Source organism: Pseudopipra pipra, chromosome 3 (assembly GCF_036250125.1).
Source record: "Pseudopipra pipra isolate bDixPip1 chromosome 3, bDixPip1.hap1, whole genome shotgun sequence".
Lineage (NCBI taxonomy): Eukaryota > Metazoa > Chordata > Aves > Passeriformes > Pipridae > Pseudopipra > Pseudopipra pipra.
The window spans coordinates 31,898,213-31,918,909 of record NC_087551.1 but is presented as its reverse complement, the minus strand read 5'-3'; the positions used below and the strand labels follow the sequence as shown (position 1 = coordinate 31,918,909).

The 20,697-nt window shown below is 52.5% G+C and overlaps 2 long non-coding RNA genes across 2 annotated transcripts in view; both read right to left on the bottom strand.

Annotated features, from left to right (window-relative positions):
* Positions 1-3,971, bottom strand: part of LOC135411206 (uncharacterized) — a 35,274-nt gene extending 31,303 nt beyond the window's left edge. Inside the window, exon 1 of the long non-coding RNA XR_010429044.1 lies at positions 2,174-3,971. This is a non-coding gene — a long non-coding RNA (uncharacterized LOC135411206). The remainder of the gene's footprint in view (positions 1-2,173) is intronic.
* Positions 3,972-10,766: 6,795 nt separating this feature from the next.
* Positions 10,767-11,908, bottom strand: LOC135411207 (uncharacterized). Its single transcript, XR_010429045.1, has 2 exons — positions 11,563-11,908; positions 10,767-11,032 (listed from the first exon to the last, which is right to left on the bottom strand). It is a non-coding gene; the product is annotated as an uncharacterized LOC135411207 (long non-coding RNA).
* Between the last annotated feature and the right edge of the window lie 8,789 nt (positions 11,909-20,697).

Genomic DNA, 20,697 nt, shown 5'->3' with positions numbered 1-20,697 from the left:
ACTTCCCAGCACACTGGTCTGTGATGCCTGGCTCCCCTCTCCCTTCTTCTTGCCCTGCTGTGAGGACCACAAAGCCTCCTGCTGATGCAGGGTATGTTGCAGCATACACCACCATTCATAGCTCTCATGAGGTGTAAGCTTGAGGTAGCTGAAAAGCACTGGTATAAGCTGACCAACTCTCCTGTACATAAGCAACCATACCCTGTCCACCCTGAGCTCCATCTCCAAACCGAGTTTGGAGCCTGGGTACCACTTGCAGGTTAAAGATTGGGCACTGCTACTTTGGCTTGAGGGAGAAAGAAAGTAAAGGCAAAAAAGGTTGGAAGTTTTAGTTTCCTTCACCCTGACCAAACATGACCTCCACTCCAGCAGCTCTATGAAAGCAGAGGCACAAGGCATTGCAGGTAAGTCTGCTCCTGCCCAGCACTGTGAGCCTGAGGTCACTCTTCCCATGCCAAGTGTCGTTATTCAGCTGGTTTTAACTCAGCTGTGCTAAAACTGTTTGGGTTGAACTTGATCTTGCTGGTTAGCTGCCTAATGCTGAAGTATCTAAGTAAATATAAAATATATATTTTCAGCCAAAATGATTAATCTACTTCCAAGAACATTGTAAGGGGAAATGCTTTGGTTTCTCTTGTTTTTGTTACAGAGAAATCTGATGACCTTTGCTTTAAAGAGCTCTTGAAGCTGCATGTCTTTGGCATGTGGACTTGAAGTTTGGCAAAAGGAGAAGCAGGGAAGGCCTTTGGTTTAGTCCAGATGTGCCCTTTGCTGCCGCCAAACTTAGCCAAGTCTTTGAAATATTCCATTTCACATGTGCTCCCTTAAGGCAGTCTTATAGTGCTTACCGCCTGAATTCCCTGAAACTTTTCCCCTTTCAGGATGCGCTCCAGCCAGGGACTGAGCAGGATTTCCAGATAAGCGAAGCTGTGGATCCAAATCACAAGTCCAGTCTATCCCTGAGATTAGGCAGCTCCCGCCCCCTCACACTTCCCATCCTGGTTCAGGCAGAGTGAGCAATGCATGTACAGGCAGGTGGGGAAAGGGGCTGACCAGACCAAGAGACATAAACACAGGAACTGCTGGGAGGAGGGAGGATTTGGGATGAGAATTTGACTGGACTGGATCCAGGAGGGGAAAGAAAGGTGAATCTCCATGAGGACTCTGCATGAAGAACTGCAACCAGCTGAGAGTGCAGCACAATGATGCAGAAAATCCTGCAAGGCTGCAGCCCTGGAGAAAGCTGGAGCATCCCAGAAACCAGAAGAAATGAGGAGTTGGGCGGGAGGAGGGGGGCCACCAGCTGCTGAGTATTACCAGCAATAAATGAGGCAAGTGCCCCGGCTAAACCAAGAGGTCTTGGACCGGCATTGCAGGCAGAGGTGACAGCCAAAACGTGTGCAGGGAGTGTTAAGAGGTGACTTTGGAGGTGTCAGGACAAGACCACGTCTGCGAAGAGGTTTCTTTAACATGAGGCATGGAGAAGTAGCTGCATGTCATGGAAATATACTGTGAATGCTCATCCTGATAGGGGGTGAATCAGTCCTGCACCACGCTAGTGGAAATCAGCAGAGCCCTTTAAGTGTGAGCTGAGAGTGTCCTAATGGTGTGCAGGCTCCACGCTCAGAAGACAGAGGAGGGAATTCATCAAAAAGTAATAAACTGTAAATCAAGACACTGGTTCCAAACAGAGAGGGACTCATCCTGCTTGGTGTGGTGCAAATGAAACCCTCCAATGTGTCTGAAGCTCAGAATAGCACCATTTGTTTATTTATTTTCATTGTGATGCTCTGGTTTTGCTTGGAAGCAGCCGCACTGAAGTCTTTGCAGCTCCAAGGTCTCCAACCTCAGCTGTAGCCCAAAGGAGGGTAGAAGGTCTGGAGACTATCCAGGCAAACATTTGAAACTTGTGAGACTTGTTTTGCACTAGCATTGGGAGCCCCCTTCGAAGTCATACTTCATTAGCTCTAGGCACCACTGCAAACAGTCTCCATGTGGACATTAGCCCTTCTTGGGACCACTGTTGTCCATGGACAAGCGGTCAACACTACCAGTCTCTGCTTTTGCTTTCTTTTTCTCTTAAGGCAGAAAATTTTCCTATCACTGTCTTAAAAATAAAAAAAAATGCCAAAACAATATACAAAGGGGAAAAAAAAAAAACAAACACGCTTACCCTCACAAAGCAGCCAAGCCTTTCGATTTTTCTCCCAGAATCCAACAGGAAGACCAGGACAAACCCTGTCACTTTTTCTCAGGAAATACATCTCCTCTTCCTGGTCTCAAACCTAGGTGAAAGCAGAAAGTCTGCATTCAGGCTGTGTCAGGAGCATGGGGGTGGCTCATCCATCTTCCAGCCAGGGTACCAGCCAGTGGCTCATCTGCCACGGAACTCAGGGCACGTGAAGCATAAGAAGAATGGAGAAAGCAGTGGTCCATGTTATTCCAAGTGCACCACTTTGCCAGGAGATGTCTTCCTATGCAGGTGGAGTCACAGGTCCTGGCAAGCACAACAGGCAGAGTTGGACCTCAAGGTGTGAGGAAAACTGAGATGGATAGTGTTTGTGCATGCGAGGGCCATTGAGAAAGGGAGCATCAGTGGGCAGCTCTCCACTGAAAGGCTTCCTCTGCAGAGTGGCTGGAGGATATCTCTTGGAACTTTCTCTTCCTATTAGAATATCCTGAGTTGAAAGGGACCCACAGGGATCATTGAGTCCAAATTGTAATACTGAAGTATTGAATCTTTTATCCTGTTGTAACACCAGGTTCTGGATTCTGCAGGGAGAAGAACTTATAACTGGTTTTAACACAAACCTGAACTCCTGAAAGCCAGGCAGTCTGGCCAAACACTCTCCCTTCCCCAGGCCTTCACCCTGAAGAACCGGGGCTGCCTCCTGGTCCCCAAGTCCTGCCCTACCAGGCTCTGCCCTGCCCTGCCAGACTGCCCCCCAGCCATGGAGGCTCCCATTCAGCACCATGGTCACGCCACCACATTTTGTTAGCAGGGCATTGTGGCTCATGGTGAGATCAGAGGTCCAACTAGGGTGTTGGCCCTGCAACAGGACAAGAGGGTCATGAGCTACCTGGACTGCAGCTCCCAGGAGACGGAGCAGCATCAAGAAGTTGTGTGTGTGACTTTTTTTTTGACAGGAGTTGATCAGCTGGAGAAGGAGCAATTCTTGATCAGCTTTGTGTTTTAACCTCTCTCTCTCTAGAGGAAGGCCAGGCAGGCATCCAAACTGGGGTGGACCTCAGATACTGTACGGCACAAGTGTCTTCACAGAAGCATTTGGCATTGGAATAAGGACCAGATGAGATCTGACTGCTGAAGTCCTTCTGCCCTCAACTTCTCCTCCACAGGCTGGTTCCTGCCAGCTCTTCCTCTGTCTGCAGCATTTTCAGCTTTGGCCAAGGCAAAAGATGAGCCTTTCCAGCCTCAAAGCTGGGAGCCTGATGAAGGGAGCTAGACCTTAGAAGAGATCCTTTGCTTCACAAATGATCTGAGAGCTCCTCCAAGGGGTAATGGCACCACAGAAGAAAAGCGAACCCACTATTTCTCTCCCCCTGCATCCACAGGTGTCTGCAGAGATATCAGACCTGTAGTGTTCAGCAACCTCAGGCGTCTGCTCCACTTTCTGTGGGAGAGAGAGCCAGGACACTTCCCTGAGCTTGAGCAGCTCCCACGCAGCGGGCCAGCGCTCAGTGCCAGGGGATGTGTGTGCAGAGCCAGCCGGAGGTAGAATGTGAGCCTGCTTTCTCTAAGAAGCCAGGGCCAAGTCCAGAGAAAAAGGCGAAGAAAGGCTTTGCTGTCAGAGTCAGGGTTTACAACCAGCCGTAAATGGCCTCCATCCCTAAAGTTCCCATGGTGACAGTCCTGGTGGGAACAGAGATGTCTCCTCTGCCTAGTGCCCACCAGCCCTTCCCAGGTCAGTATGTGCAGCTGCCCGGTGCAGCCTGGGTGAGCTCACCCAGCTCCAGTATCCCTGAGATGAGGAACAAAGTGTGGCCCCAACTCCAGGGGAGCAGCAGCCAGGGCACCTTGCATAGCATTCCTCCAGGGCCAGGCTGCAAATGCAGCAGCTTTGGGGCTTGATGCTTCTCCTTCGGCTGAGTATAAGTTTTCGTATTCACCTCCTTCCATTCAGGCTCCAGAAGGCAAAAGATTGGAGACAGCAATGTCTCCAAAGACCTGTTCTCCAGGGGACACAGGCTCAGAGCATCTTCCACTGATGTCAAAAGCAAACTTTTTGGGGATAAAAGCTGTTTGCAACACAGAGTCATTGCTATAAGCTCCTCTTCAATTCACTAGCTAGTCTTCTTTGCTGGTGCCTGGCCAACTTAACTTACAACTCTTCCCAGCACATGATATTCTCTTGCTTGTTTTATCAACTTGCTTACTCAATGCATTCAGATGGGGAAAGGCCCACTGCAGAGGCATGAGTGTGCAGTGCAGATCTAGGTTTGCTCCCAGGGAAGACTTCCCTTTGACCTTCTGTGAGACCATGGGCAAATTACTTGGTTCTTCTGAGCAAAAGACTCCCGTGCATTAAAAAAAGACATACCTTTTCCCCTGCTCTTGCTCTGCCTTCCATGCTGTTAGAGAAAAATCTTGTGGAGACAGATGTATGGACCACATCCCATCATGGGAGCTACTCTAGACTCCCTCCAAGTGTGACTGGTCCCACCAGACTATACCCGGTGTGTATGCCGCTGCCTGAGCCAATTACCCCAGGCTTCTCATATAGATGATGGGAAGAAAAAGCATCTTTAGGACTTGATCAAGCTATCCTGGTTCATTTTTCTACTTGAGGATGAAACAACTGATGCTCTGTAAGTGCTTCTGGCTGCTCATGAAGCCCAGGACATCTCAGTCAGAGCCTGGGATGTGGTCAGACAACACGTGCTGGCCATGGCAGCTGCAGTTTGGATGTACAGATGGTGTGACTCCAGTGAAAGAGCTGCCTTTCCCCAGTCATCTTTCTGTGCATAATTTCTCTTAAGGCAGAAGGCCTTGCCCTGGCTGGTTATGGCATCACTGTGCAACAAACGTGAGTCACTGCCGTAACAGGCTGAATTACAACTCCTTGCTTGCTGAGTTTAAAACAGAGGAAGGCAGCTTAAGCAAACGGAAGGGCCTAAGCATGTGAAAAATGTTTCCTTTTCAAAACTGCCATTAGCCAATTGAAAATCTTTGGATTTGGGCTGCAAATCTATGCCAAGTCTCTGTCTGAGGCTCAGTTCAAACACTCAGGCTATATAATCCCTTCCAGTCTGGGCTCATAATGGAAATGCCAACAGACCGTTAAGCACAGCAGTATTGCCAGGTTTTACTATAATTAAACACACACAGGAAAAGGTATAAATAACCTGGTTAAATTAAGGCAGGGGGCTGTGATTGAAGGAATCTCTGGGAAAGCCTGCAGCCTGGTTTTGTCTGACTGGTTCAGGGGTGGTCGACTGGGGACTTGGGATTTGTGCCTGAGTCAGGTAAGCCCTCTCTAGCAGATGCTATGTAATAAAGCAAAGTCAGCTGGCCACGATCACCTGCAGAGCGTGATGTGCCAGCCCCCAGGTCTGTGCTCCTGCCCTTGAGGCAAGCTCCTTTCTATAAGGCAAGCTCCTTTCTGTAAGGCAAGCTAAACCCTGAGGGTAAGGGGGAAAATAGGAACCTTGCTGCCTTCTGAGCCACACTCGACCTTGCTGGGTTTATTTGCCCTGTTGGAGGCCCATGTTTGTTGTTTGCCACCTTGTCCTCATTTCCACAACAATCAGATTAATTGGCCTGAGGAGATGTTGATGCAGAAGACACAGATAGAAAAGGTTAAAAATATAGCAAAGAAAGAGTGGCAGAGAAGGTAGAGACTTCTTTCTGGGATGTTGGTTCCTGTGGACCACTTGGTCCACACCCTGGAGGTCCTCCAAGGAAAGCACCTCTCTGCAGCACTCAGGCATTGCAAAGCAGCCAGCAGAGACATGGTGGGTCCTGCTCTCTTGTCTCTGCAGGTTGTTATGACATTCACATCCCAGCTGTCTGGCAAGAAACCCTCCTGCTTGCAGATGCTGGGGAAAGGGGGGACAACCCCAAAGAGGACACTGACTTAGGAGTGCCAGCAGACATGTAAAGCTAGAAAAAAGCCAGATTCACAAGAGAAACATTCCAAAGCCAGCCTTCTTTCTTGTGGTGATATATGCAAGAAGTAACAGAACAGGTATGCTGCAGCACTCTAAGGGAAGGCAGTGAAGCTGCAGGATACACCAATGCCACTGCATAGTCCCATCTTTGCTCGAGGCAGTGGTGCCAGCTTCTGAGCTTTTCAGCGGGACTGACTGCACGCACACATCCCTCATGGTTTTTCTCTTGTGACTCTAAGCTCAATTCAACTGAGTTTTCTGGGCCAACTCTTCTAAATTTGTACCAGTATCCAGGGAGCTTTAGTAAATAGCACAGTAAATATTTGTTTTCGATATTTGTCTTTTAAAAAGACAATGAGGCAGCAGCCACGCACAAGGACACGGCCACGCGTACGACTTCAGGCAATCACAAAGCACATCACACATCCAAAAACTGAGGATTGCTTTTCTATCTAAAGAAATAACTTCACTGGGATTAATATGAAAAAGACCCCCCTCCACCAAAACCAGATCCATGCATGCTCCAGCACATATACATATTTGTGTATGCTCATATATTTTTCTGACCAGAGGCATCAAGCATCAAATCTTGAACTTTCCAAAAAAAGAAAAAGCTCATTTCCAGCCTGCAAGACTGACTCTGACCTCAGCCTGAGCTTCCCCAGCTGAGCTAATAACAGTCCCAACCCCCAAAATATGGAGGCAGCTCAGAATGGAAATGTTAAAGAGCCGTAATTCCAGAGGATGTGAATGGCTAATTCTGTACATTCAAATGAAACAGAGGGGAAATATACTGAATGGAGCCCATGTATAAGATCATATGAAATGTAAAAAGACTTGTTGTTCAGCACACACACTGCCTCTTCAATCTAGTTCTGTTTAAATGCCCATTCTTTTCATTTGGCATCTCCTTGTCCCTCGATGGCTGAATCAAAAGAGGAAAGAAATAATGACACAAAGATTTTAAAAAACTCAGCTCCAGCTGCAGCAGGGAGAAGCCTGAAGCGAAACGTGAGAGCGTATGGCTCTTTGTTAAGGTCTCCTTGGCTATAGAATATGGTATATGAAACGCCTGGCGGATCCCGTTTGGTCCTATGGAGGGAGAGCTCTTAAGGTGGCTCTCTTGGGTTTGGGGAGGATTGCAGGAAGGCTTCCCTGCATTTGCAGGCAGCAAGCGTCCCACCTGCAGAGACCCCAGGGCCTGGATGGTTCCCCCTCCAAACACCCTGGGGGCCCAGGGCACTCTCTCCTCAGACAGTGGGTGGTCCAGCCTTGTTTTTTTTTTTCCTTCATTGTAGCTGCCACCTTACATCGGGAAACCAAACTCAGCACTTCTTGCTGGGAGATGGTTCCAATTTATATAGATTTCTAGGAAATAAATATGTTTTATTCCATTCCTCTGAGGTATTTTGTGCATGCCTATCACCAGCTGGCAGAGCCACACACACAAGCAGCTACAAGGCATTGGTGCCAGCGGAGAGCAGCCCATGCTCCCCAGCCACAGCTTTTTCTAAACTCTGCATGTGGAAGAGTTGATGCCCTGATGACTGAGGGACCCCAGCATCACTAGCCCAGACAGAGCTGGGGCAAGGCTGCCTGTCACCTCCTGATCTCCAGTATCCACAGGAAAGTTCAGCAGGTCCTTGCACCAGATGCCATCACTGCAGCCTCCTTGCAAATGCTGCAAATGCCTTTTGGGAGAGGGCATCACCCAGAGCATTCACTTCTGGGAAGGAAAACCACCATTGGCTCAGCTCTCTGGCTGAGGAGAAACCAGGGAGAGAAGGTGTGGTGTGGAGGAGGAGGTTCACGAGAATGGGGCCAGCCCTCCCCACCACTACCCAGTCACTTGGTCATTGCCATGAACAGCAACACCGAAAGACATCCAGTAAGTGCTGTGGTGACTGGCTCACCACAGCTGAGCAACTCTGAGCCATATTGCTTAATCTAAACAAATGTTCAGTGAACATCAACACTAATTCATTTTCTGTGGGCTGAACACTTTTCCTCTCCAAGGCTCTTCCAGCAGCTGTGGCTGATTTCTGCTCATGCCCAGCATGTCCTCCCCAGGACCCCCCACCTTCACAGTCACGACGGTGGTTCTCAGCGTGTCCACTCACAGATGCCAGCCCTTGGTACGTGCTGGGAGTGAGCTCTTTCCAGAGGTTCCCTGTGGGAAAACCCAGTGATGCTGGCATGCCCTGAGTTAGCATAAGCACTGAAGGCCCAGTATGCAACCTGTGCCACCTTGGTAGGTATCCAAATTATTCATTGGCATCAAAGGATTCTCTGTATTGTGTGTTACTCAGGAAGTGCAATCCTTGTATGTTGTGCTCCCACCTCACAACTGCTAGGCATCCACTATGGGGCCAGCACAAGTGGAGTGCCATGCCTAAAAAGGCAGCAGGATGCTCCCCTGCTGCAAGGAGCACAGGTCTGCCCTGCTCAGCTCTTTGCCTGGCAGGCAAACCACCAAGGAGACATTTCCAAAGGCGTTGGGTCACACAGTGCCCTTGGCTATCTTGGCTAAATCCCAGAAAGGAGGGGTGCCACAGGCACCATTCCCTGATGCCAGGGCTGCACCCCAGGCATATGTGCTGCCGGCACATCAGGAGACGTGTCACCTGCCTGTCTGCAGGGCTGGAAAGGAGGAGCACGTTCCTCCATGGCCATTGAAGCCACCTCATGACACTTGCATGTGTGGCTTCCAGGAGGCTGGCACAGTGCAGGGGAGGACAGCCAGAGTGGCCATGTGATCCCCTCACTGCTATTCCTGGTGCCTGACAAGGCTGGAGGACTGTCACACGGAGTGAGAATCACCCGGCTGCAGTGTACAAGCCAGGTGAATCCAGCTGTGGTGGCAGCAAATTCCTAATAAGTTCATTGCATCAGACGGCCAAACACTCAGTCATCACCCAAGGATGGCCTACGTGCCAGGCAGGGCGTACTCCCCTGATCCCTGCTTCCCAAAATGGGACTGGGAGAGCCAGACTAGCTCACCCTGGAAAAGGGACATGCTGTGTGGTGTGCCCGGCAGGCCAACCAGCTCCAGGTCCCTCAAACCACATGGGGGAAAAACAGCAAGACAAAGTGCCAGGCATGCAGCAAATAGCCTGAGTGTGACTGTCCTACATGGTGATTTCTCATACTGCCCCATGTATGGATGTGAACTGAGTCTCTCTTATCCATAGAGACCTGGCCACAGGATAGTGGCATGCACACCAGCAGGTGGGCTGTCCCATCCTGCTCCCCTGAACCTGGGCTGTAGGCAGGCATGACCGACTTCTTCCCGACCGCTTGCTGAGGACAGAGATCTGGGCATGCCTTTGGAAGCCCCTCAACACAGTGGTATCAGGGTGAGCTCCTGTGCACTGGCTGGCAGGTTTGCAGGGAGGTGCTCTCCCCGTGAGCTCAGCCGGACACTGTGTGGGTGCCGGAGTGTGTCAGAGACCTGCCACACACCCGCTCCTGGCAGCACCAGAGGGCAGCGGCACTGCTGTCTCAGAGGTAGCACAGGCAGGTTTGGCAGGGATTTATGTATCTTGGAGTTGCTTTCCCCGTGGCGGTAGCTGGAACCGATTTTGAATACTTAGCTGGTTTAAAATGAAAACAAAAATCCCTGGACTGACAGCATGTCCAAGCAAGGGACCACTCGAGTGCCTGGCAGCCAAGCAACGAGAGCTAATGCTAGTCACAGGGTGGAGGTGAGAAACTGCAGGCTCAGCCGAGCAGCTGGGCTCTGCTCCATGCCTGCTCTGGAGTTTAGATGCTCTTCTTTGCTCAAGCCAGGCTAATATCGATGGTAGTAAGGTGTGCCTTAGTCATCTCTGGGCTTGAGCTCCATCAAGGCCTGTGCTGCCTTGGAGGTGCCGCAAAGTGCAAAACCAGGCAGGACCTCCTGCCAACCACGAGGTAGAAGCACCCATGTCACTGCAGGCTCTCCTGTCCTCCCCCTGCATCTCCCCCCAGCCCCAGGGGCACCTCACTCCACTGGCTGGAGAGTCCTCCTCTTGCCTGTCCTCTGGATGAAGGGTCCTGCAGGATCCAGGATGCCACTGAAGCATGGACTCCTTTAGAGTGTCACACAGTAACCACCTCCCAGCACACAGCAATCCTACCTAACTGGTTCAGGCAAGGGGTGATGAAAAACCCTGTGTCCTGCTGAAACCACTGTGGGATTTAGGTCAGGCAGGTGGGAGCATCCAGGCTGAAGTGGGACCAGTGGGCCTCAACTGGTGCCCAAACAGTTCCAAAGCCAACACCAGATCTGCACAATACCACCCCTGGGACGCAGCTGACCTTGCTGGGGGGGATCAGTGCTGCAGCACCATCCTTGTCTATCCCATAAATAATGTGGGCACTGCTGAAACATGGAGTCCAGCACTGTGCTGAGGCTTTCTGCGGGATCCCTGGTCCACACTGCAGGACAGCTCTGCTCCTGCACAGTGGCATGGGGGTAGCATATGGGTAGGTACCTCCACCAGGAACTGGGTCAGTGTGCTATTTGGAAAAGCCAGGTTAGACTTTTACTCCTGGAGAAGCACCATGCCTGGGGGTCTCCTCCAAAGCTCTCCCTGAGTATCTCTGAATATCCAATGCTCCCCAGAAAGACACTTCACCAATGCAGGCAGACAAAGTTACCTCCAGGGGAAATTTTATTCCCCATGTGGCAGAATGGGCAGTGGATAGGAAAGCAGCAATCCCCCCAGCCCACTGCCTCCTGGGAACAGCAAGGGCTGTTCTGTGCTGCAGTGCAGGCATGACCCACACCTGCTCAGGGTGGGAAGGAAGAAGGAAGGCTTTGGGACTGTGCACAGTCACTTTAGCTGCTCAGTCATCCGTCCCACAGCTGTGCCAGAGATGCTATTGTCCTGGTTCCTACAGTGGGAAATCCCGGATCCATCTGGAAATGACCAACACATGCAGTCCCAGGTGAGCCTCAGAGGCCCCAGAAACAAAACAAAACAAAACAAAACAAAACAAAACAAAACAAAAGAAAAAAAAAAGAAAAAAAAAGGGGGGCTTTTCCTCTCCTTATCTCAAGGCACCAAGCAGACCTTGCTCCCACCTTCTCTGCCAGAAAATGGCAGAGTTACTCAGCTTCTTCCCCCGGCTCTCCCCACCAAAGGGCACCTCTGATGCAAGTGGCAGGTCATTGGAAAGCAAGGACGGGGCGCTGTGAGCATCCCCCAGGGCACAAAGAAGCTGCAGAAGAGGATGCTCCGGCACTGCCCTGCGAGGCCGGGCACAGAAATGGGCAGCAGGGAGAAGGGAGTTTGTTGACAGCACGAGGCGGCTGTACCCCCCAAAGCCCAGCCTGCCCCCAGCACCCCGGCCCTGGGACTGCCGGAAACATTCCGAGGGGCGCGTGGAGAGCACCACTGGGGCACTGCGGGGACCAAAGTCACGGTGGCAGCCCGGCGTAAAACCTACAGGCTGAGGCGGGCGCAGCTCGGGGGGCGGCGGGGGACCCCGGGGCGGCGGGCCGGGATCCATCTCCTCGAGGACACCTTAACAGCGGTGCCCGCGGGCGCCTCCCCGCCGCCCGCCCCGCTCGGCTCCCGCCGCTCCTCGCGGGGAAGCAGCTGACTCGGGGCGGCTGCCAGCGCTGCTGGCTGCTGGATCCGGCCGCGGCAACGTGCAGCCCGACATGTAAACCCGGGCAGGCCTATGCTAATGGCGGGGGGAGGGCGCCTGGCGCAGGGGCGAGGGGGACGGAGGTGGAGGCCGGAGCACAGCCAGAAAATTCCCCCCCCCCCCCCCCCCGCGCTTCTCCATCACCACCTCCCTGCATCCATCTGCCTCCCTCCTCCTCCTCCTCTTCCATTCATAAAATCCGGGCGGCACTGCCACCTACTGTATCGTGCGACGGCCAGTCCGCCGCCCCGCTCGGCCCCGGCGGCAGCCCTCCACCACAGTCCCCCCTGCCCCGCCGGCCCCCAGCCCGCACCCCTGACCCCTGCCCCCGGATCCCGGCCCCATCGCGAGCCCTCGTCCCAGCAGCGCCTCCAAAGCCCACACGAGACTTCCCACGGGGCAGAACGGCAATCCTGTCCTTGCCCTTAAAGCCAAATTGCAGTCTCTCTGTCTAGCCCCTCACCCCACCCTCAGGTGTGCCCAGATGTATTTGGGGGGCTCTCCTCACCACTGCCAGGGTGAGTACAGCTGAGAGCTGAGCAGTCAGCTCCACTGCCACCGACCAAGCTGGTGGAAATCGGGAGGTGGCAGACACAGCAGTCTTCTACCAACGTTGTCTGTTTCCCACTCTTAGGGAAACCCCCAGCTCCTGTTTTCAAGCACCTCCTTAAAACCACAAAGCCCTCTCTAGGCATTGGGGAGATAGGGGAGATATTGTTACGGCTTCTCCTGTAACAAGTCATGGGCATGAGGCTTTAAAAAAGAGACGAAAGCAGCACTTACCCGCCAGGAGAAGAGTTAGCTGTCAGCCATAGTCCCTGGTCAGGAAGAAACCCTCCCAGGGCCAAGAAACCCGCTTCAGGAGGAGACACTGAGGGGCAGCCTCTTTCCCTCGGCAATCACTTTCCAGTTCCTTGCTGGGGAGGGCCTAGATTCCCACTGCCCTCTCCTTACAGGGTTCTATTCTCCCTCCTCAGCACACAGTGGGGCAATCCCTGGTTGGGTCATATTCCACATCCCTTACTAGCCCCATAGGAATAAAGTCTTGTGCCTTCCCACATCAGGGGACTTTCCTCAGTCACTCATACCTTTCTTTCCTCCCTCCCTCCTTAGCAAAGGGTAACAAAGATGGCAACCCCACGCCCCAGTGGGAAGAAAGCATCCCTGCAGGGCAGCAGGGGCTGGACCTCCAGGCTCATGGGTGGGTGAGCAGGAGCAGCAGGCTCCGTCACCCAGTCTCTCCCTTGCAGCATCTCAGCTCCTACCACCCTCCCTCTTTGTTCACCAGTCTCCCTTGCCAGGATTAAAGCCCAGACTCCCAAGGGGAAGGGGCTGAATTTGGACAGGCCAAACAGAACAACTTGCAGGTGGGTCAGTGTGTGCAATGCCTGTATAGGTGGGAGACCTTGTGCTTGAAGCTGAATGGGAAACACTGAGCATCTCCACGTAGAAGAGAGAGAGGGAGGGAGGGAGGGAGGGAAGAAGGGAGAGAGGGAAAAAAAAATCTTGTGAGTGCAGTGTTTGCAAAATGAGCTGGTGGTAAATAGCTGGAGGATAGGCAGTGTCTCTGTACGTGAGGCGCAGCACGGAGAGCTGCACCTGAGTGAGGCTGGGCCACTGCTCGCTCCAGCATCACACGTCACTCACTGATGCATCCTCCCCAGCCTGCTCTCTCTGCACCAGCTCCCCCGCCTCCGCCACAAAAAAGCAATGGGAAAAATGGGTTCCCCCCACACCCGGTGCAGCCACAAAGCAGAGAGCCGGGAGAGGCACAACTGAACTTGATTCAAGGTCCAGCTGGTGCCTGCCTGGGTCCCAGGGGGTATTCAGCAGCACAAACCTCCTGATCCCATTTCCCTGCTGGGGACCCACACTCCCTTTAGCTCAGCGTTTCCCCATGCTCCTGCTCAGGCGCTTTCCTCCCCAAGCAATGGCAGCCCTGTTTGCCAACACTCCCTCCTCGCTAGTGCTGCTATCCAAGGCCCTTTGTTCCCCTCGCTGGGAAGTCTTCCTTTGCATTTCGCAGCCAGAGCCTGAGGCCCAGCACAACTCATCGCACCTGGGGTGCTCCAGACTGAAGACCACCAGCCCTCCTCCCCCCACTCTGAAAGGCAAAATTCACACAGCACCTGGAAAAAAAAATACGTCCTTCCCTAGGTGGGAAAAGGAAAAGAAGCCATCCTTCCACTGGAGAGAGGCGCGCTCAGGGGTGTCTGTTATAGCAAGCCGTGCCCCTATTTGCAGTTTTACGAGGCGTGCTCCCCAGGCCCGCCGGGTTCGCTGGTCCCTCGGGCGGCAGCCGGCGGTCCCGCAGCCCGGCTCCATGGGAAGGCAGCCCGGCACCCGCCTGACACCCTGTGGCCACCGCCCGCCTTGCAGGGACACGGCGTGGAGCGCGATGGGGAGATGGGGACCGAGTCCGTGAGGAGACTGCATGGGAGGGGGCACACATGGTCTGTTGGCAGAACAAAGCTGACAGAAGCGGGGAGAAACCACAGACCGGGCGCATACCTGACTCCTGCCACCTGCCATCCAGGGATAAAATGCTACATACTTTCATAAAGCAGCATGCACGTGTCCTGGGAGTTTCTGTTAGTGCCCATGGATTCAGCCTAGCATGTCCAGGAGGAAAAGAATTTCAATTTACTGCTAACTGATGCCACAGGCTTATATGTGCACAAGACCTCTTGCTCTATGGCAGCATGTGACAGTGGGGGGCTGCTATTATAATGCCTCAACAGATGAGAGGCCCCTAAGAACATCCAACACAGGATGGGATCCCACATCCCCTAAGAACTCCCATATGGGTTTTGAGCCCCTCAGAGAGTCCTCCCCAATGTACAGCAAGGCCTTTTCCCTGCGCCTCCTTGGGTTTGCTCACTTCCTGCAAGAAGGCTGAATTTCCACTTCCCAAAGCACAAGGGTTGGGGTCTCTATAGGGGCTGGAGTAAAACTTGGTCATCAGCACCCCACCAACCCCAAGGGGTGCCCACTTGTTGCACTGACCTGTGAGGTGTGAGGGTCAGAATGGCCACATGTGGCAGATGTCCCACACAGTTTAGGATGGGGACATGCTCGTGTAGGAGTTGAAACACCCTGGCAGTTCAGGTGCTCACGGCTAACCCTGCAGCATATCTGAGGCACCACCAGCAACTGTGACACTGCAGGACCACAGACCAGGAAAGTTCCAGTAACAGCTGGGGATGGAGCTGGCACTCACCCTTACCAGGGAAGTGGGAGGAATGGCTCCATGTGGGGCCCCAGGGGAGTTACAGACTCCTGAGGTCTGCCCTCATCCCTGGAAAAGCTGCCAGGACTCCAGGAGTAGGGGGAGGTGAAGGCATTTTGCGCAAGAGCTAAACTACCTTGGAGCAGGCAGCTCTTGCTCCAGGTGATCACCTAGGTACCCAAGTGAAGCCCTGTAACCTTGACAGAAAAGCGTGTCTCCATTTAGGAGGGGATCCTTTGAATACTCTCACTGACTTGCCTCCGTTCTTCTCCAGTTTACAGTTATGGATGTTCCACCCTTACACCCCACCAAGCACTGCATATGGCCACCAGCTTGGTTCTCCTGCAGGTACATCAGACATGCCCAGGGAGCTGGTGACCCCTAACCCTACTGTACTGCTCATAGCATTTATTCACGGCCTCCCCTGGGTATCCACAGCCTCTGCAGGGAGAAGGTCTGTGTCTCATTCCCAGGCTTTCTTAGGGCAGAGCTCGCCCTTGCTGAGAGCCCATTGGCAGCAGGGCAGTGAGGCCATCAGCTGCTTTCTCTGCTCTGACTTTCCCTGGCTGCAGTTCGGTGAGGCTCTGACGTGATACTCTGCCCCCGCATGTCCCTCTGGCCAGAGCCCAGCGGGGAGAGCCGGAGACATTGAGACGGCACATCACAGGAGGATCATTTTAATTAAAAGTGATGCTTTGGTCAGCAGGGCAGAAGCTTCTTTGGGGATATAGGGAGGAGGAGTGAGCTGGGTGAGTGATGCAGGAGGGAAGACATGCCTGGTCAGGGTTATAGCTCTCGACTCAACAGCTTTGCCAGGAAAGCGGGAAGTGACAGAATGAGCTGGTGCTCACTTCTCAGCGGCCTTTACCATGGGGCTGGTGCTCCTAGCAATGACTACAGTGTCTTGAAAGCCCAGTGCAAACTAGGGGACTCCCTCCCCCAAACTCAAAGCATTTACTGCTCCCTGATACCAATCCCTCTCCCAGCAGAGAAGGAGGATGTCTGTGCACTGTTTATAGATGTTTAGGGGCACAGGGGCCTCATGTTGGCTCTCCGACTCTGCCGAAAAGGAAAGATAAAAGCTCAGCAGGGCCTTGCACCAGGTGGGTTAGTGCAGCACGGTAGGGAGCCACCACAGCCACAGTAAGCTTCTGGAGGTGGGAATGACAACGAGGTCTGATGTCCCTCCAGTTGAGCCGCTAACTGTGCTGTGTTCTCAGCTCTGGTGGCAGAGGGGATCCATCACTGCTGGGAATGTGCTAAGAAGACCAGAAAAGACTTATGAGGGAGAGTAGGGTTTGAGGAAGAATTAGGCAAGGGGATTCTTCCTCATATAGAAGTGAGGAATCCCCAGGGACTGGGAGGCTTGAAAGAAAGCCAAGCCCTGGTGTCCATCCTAAAAAGCCTCTCTCAGGCTGGCCTCCTGGCTAGAGTCTAATCCACTCTGGGCAGTTGTGAGCCTCCTGCCTTTATCAGAGGATGCTCTGGAAAAAAGCTCCCAGACACCAAACAACATGATTCTAAATCACGAGGAATGTGTTTCCATTCAAATACCTGCCAGGCCTGTTTTCTGCTCCTGGGACAGCTGTGGAAAACAACATCCAGGCCCTGCATGCTGTGCCTGCCCAAAGCCATACCCCTGGAGCAGTCATAGGCAGAGCAGCCCGCAGCCCAGCACAGAGCCAGGTGCCATGACTGCAAGCAGCACTAAATTCCTGTCCCAGCAAGGATGTGTCCTTCCACCTCCCCGCCTTGGCTAGCAGCAGCCTGGCCATGTCAGCCACAATTCATTTCAGGTAAAGCAGAGAGTATTTCTAGCCTGCACTGCTGGTCGCTGTGAAGAGCCGTATTTGCCGACCAGCAGCAGCAAGACTGAGGGAGCATGGCAGGAGGATGGGTGGCACAGGATGGAGGTGGGAAAGTTATGCTGCCAGACTCTGCCAATGCCTGGTGAGACAGCGAGGAAAGGGTCGAGAGCAACTACGTGATGCTTTGCAGGGAGAACTGATCTTATTAATAAAAGCTGCTTCTTCCCAAGGCCTTGATAATCTCTCCTGCTGCAGATTATTTACAGCTGTGGAATTTAATACTCCAATGAACAAAGCTCTCTGAAGCAGCGAGGCAGCGAGTGGACTGTTAACCCTTCTGCATGGCACCAGGGGCTTTTGGCTTGGGTTTGATGTCTCAATGCAGCTGAGCCATAGGCTGCCACAGCCCCACCAGATGTCAGCACCTATGAGTCCAGCACCCAAGCCAGGCTGAGACCTTACAGAAAGTCAATACAAAGCCCATTCAAATGCCTAGATTCTCTTAATTAAAAAGACAGGCCAGTGAGTAGTGCTCAGAGGCAGAGCCTGGGCAGGGCTAGGGGCTGTGTTGTCAGCGAGTGGTGCTACATTACACCACCAGGTAAGCACTTGACCTTACAGATATTGGGTCAACAAACTCAGCCCCCAGGCTGAGGATATTGTCAGCCCTAGCTAAGTTATCCACCCCTCACATTCAGTGTCAGGTGTGTGTGAAACTGAGTCAGCTAAGCCCTGGGAGCCTTGCTCCAGGTTTGCGACACCAGCGGGGACACAACTACAGCACAGCACTTCTGCTGCCCTCCCCGGGACCAGAAAGCCCAAGGCTAAAGTATATGCTTTAATGTGCTCTGCAATGTAACCCTTCCTCACCTTGTCTTGAAATTTGGTGCATCTCAGGAGACGGGTACAGGAACCATCTGACTTGACTTATTGCCTGAATGGTCCCTTAGATACAAGTGATTTAGAGGGGGAGAGAATGGGGTGGGCTTAAGGCACAGCCTAGTGAAAGCAGAGGTCAGAGGGATGCACAGGAAGGACTGGTTAATCACACAGGCTTGTCCCACCAGTGCCTGAGCCTGGTTTGAGTGTGTTCATTGCTGAATGGGATGGGCAGAAGAAAGCACCTAGGGTAAGGGGTGGGCTGAAAGATGGAGAAAGAAAGGCAAACACCAGGTCTCACTCACATGCTAAAATCCACTGACCACCCTGTAACAAAGTGGCAGATTCTGGAGCCATAAATGCAGCCTGATTTCGATCTACAACTCTTTTAACATTCCTGTACTTCAGACATTCCCCAAGGACCACACAAATCCTTGTGTCCAGTTCTGCACAGTTTAAAGGGTCACAGTAGCATCCCTACCATAAACTACATAACTATAATCCCCAGACACTATAAACAGTCCCTATCCACCCCATCTTGTCCCTGTAAGAAAAAGCAGAGCTATGGCAGAATTCAGGTGGGATCTGTTGTCCTCAGTCAGTAAAAGTCTGGCTGCTGAAGTGCAGGAAATACAAACCTCTCACACCAGCTCACAAGTTCCTTGGGGTAGTAGTCCATTTACTTCTTAGCAGAACCTGGCATTTGCACACTGCCAGAGCAGCCTATACCTGCCCTAAAACCACAGCATGTGCCTCCGAGGTTATGCAGCCCCTTTGCTTTTGACTTGAAACCCTGTCCCTACAGTCCCACTCCCTCTGGTGTGATGCCATCTGCCAAGGATCTCAGGGCTGTTCAACCACCACATGCAGGAGAAGCTGGAGTTGTAGAATGGAGTTCAGTCCAGCCTCAGGTAGCCCAAAATTTGCATGGGACAGCCCATGAACTCTGTACTTCCCCATTCTTAAGGTCTTAAGGTTTGCTCAAATTTCTGCAGAAACAGAAGATACTACCTACCACCACCACTCTGCATTGGCAGAGTGTTTTGCCATTGAGTTTGCCCACAAGCAATACAGGCTAGCAAAGTGGAGACACCAGCAGTGAAGGACCTTGGGGACTAGGGAAAGGACAGATCCTGCCCTGCAGAGCCCGACAGATGCTTGTAGACCCTCTTCCACAGGCAGGAGGCCAGCCCGATTTCCCTCTCCCCGCCAGGGAGGTCCCCGTGTCCTCAGCTCACCCCACTGCAGGTGAGGCCTCCTGGGGACCCATCTTTCCTCCACAAGGCAGAGCTGTGGCAAAGTGTTGGACTTGTGAAGCCAGTTAAACCAGCTATTTACTGCTGTTAACATTATGAAACACAGATTGGAGGGTTTCTAGAGCTGTCTAGGGCCTCCTGAAGAAGGGCTAAGAGCCAAACATAAGGCTCAGAAAACAAGGGCAAAGATAACATCTACCATCCTACCATCTCTTTACTTATATCTACCCCTCCAAGCGATGAGTTTTGTGCCTCCAGTGAACTGGAGCCTTTCCAGATGCAGAGAGGGGATCTTAGGCCTTGTTTTGAAGAGAGAAGTAAATGTAATTAGGAGCAAAGCTCAGGTGGTTGGGCAGCACACAACCATTTTCTTTGCTCCAGTCATGTGTGAGTGCAAAAGCCCAAAAGCTCATCCTGCAGAAGTAATAGCCCCTCCTGCATTGGAGATGGGTACCACCTTCTCAAGCCTCCTGTGCATCCCAGACAGCTTGGACCAGATCATGGGGAAAAGTGTGAAAGTCAGGACAAAACAGCAGCTTGAAGCATGATGATAAGAAACACACTCTGGCCTGTTCAGCTTTTGCTATCCCTGGTGAAACAATAATGAGTGGTCTGCTGTTGTCAGTGCCTCTAGGGAGCTTCTACTGGGCAAGCAGCATGGGTTAGGCATCACTCACCCCACTGTACCTCCCCTATCCTGTCCCAGCATAGGGTGCCTGTTTGAGTGAGCAGGACCAGGCCTGGCAGGACCAGAATGTCAGGGAACACCTGAGATCTTCTCACCTTCTGAATGCAACAGGTGGAACACCTTCGCCAGCAGTACATGCCACCCCGAATGCTTGACTGCTGCTCTCTCAATTCACAGAACATTCCTCATTTCAGAGCCAAGGGACCACCATGATTTTCAATTACTGCACCATATTGTCCCAGAAATGTGAAGAAGATTTATTTTTTCCTTATCCAGGGTCAGCTTGCAGTCTTACAAGCTAGAGCAACAAATCCTTTAATCCTATAATATGGGAAACTACATTGGGATTCCATGGTCACAACTGGGGTCCATCAGGGGAAGAGATTTGGTTCAGAGACTGGGCCACATGGCCACGGTTGTGAGCTACGTGATGGCCCTATTTGGCCAGGGGTGGACGTCACAGGATGAAGTTACCATACCAGGGAGGTTCCAGCTCTCAAGGGCAGAAGGTCAGCCACCATTCACATTCATACTGGAAAGTTAGAGCAGAAGTAAGGAAGTCCAACAAAGCATTGCCCAAGGTTAGAATTTTCTTGTGATAGCCCAACCCTAGCTCATTCGTTTTCCCGCCCTGCCCTGGTAGATCCTGGCAGAAAGAGCAGCTTCAGGGCAGGTAGGCCCTCAATGCAGCTTCCCAATTCCCCACAGTCCATGGGCAGTCTGGGCTACAGCTGCTGTAGGTCACCACTGGAAGTACCCCCAGTACCCAGACAGGATGTCTGCTGAGCCCTTCCCAGAGCTGCAGTCCTTCATCAGCTAGGACGCTGGCAGAGCTCACCCCTCCACACCTCCAGGCAAACAGAGGGCTAGTCTCACTGTTAAGGAGCTGTGGGACCACCACATCCTGGCCTTGGCCCTGAGGAATACTCACCAGTGCCTGCCCCACCACACCCACAGCCATAGCTATGAAGAGCAGCTCATTTGAGCTACAGAACGAGCAGGGTCTGGGGTAAGGCCTTATACCAAAAGACCTTGGATGTGCTTCACAGCCTCTGCCTTAGTCCATGTTGT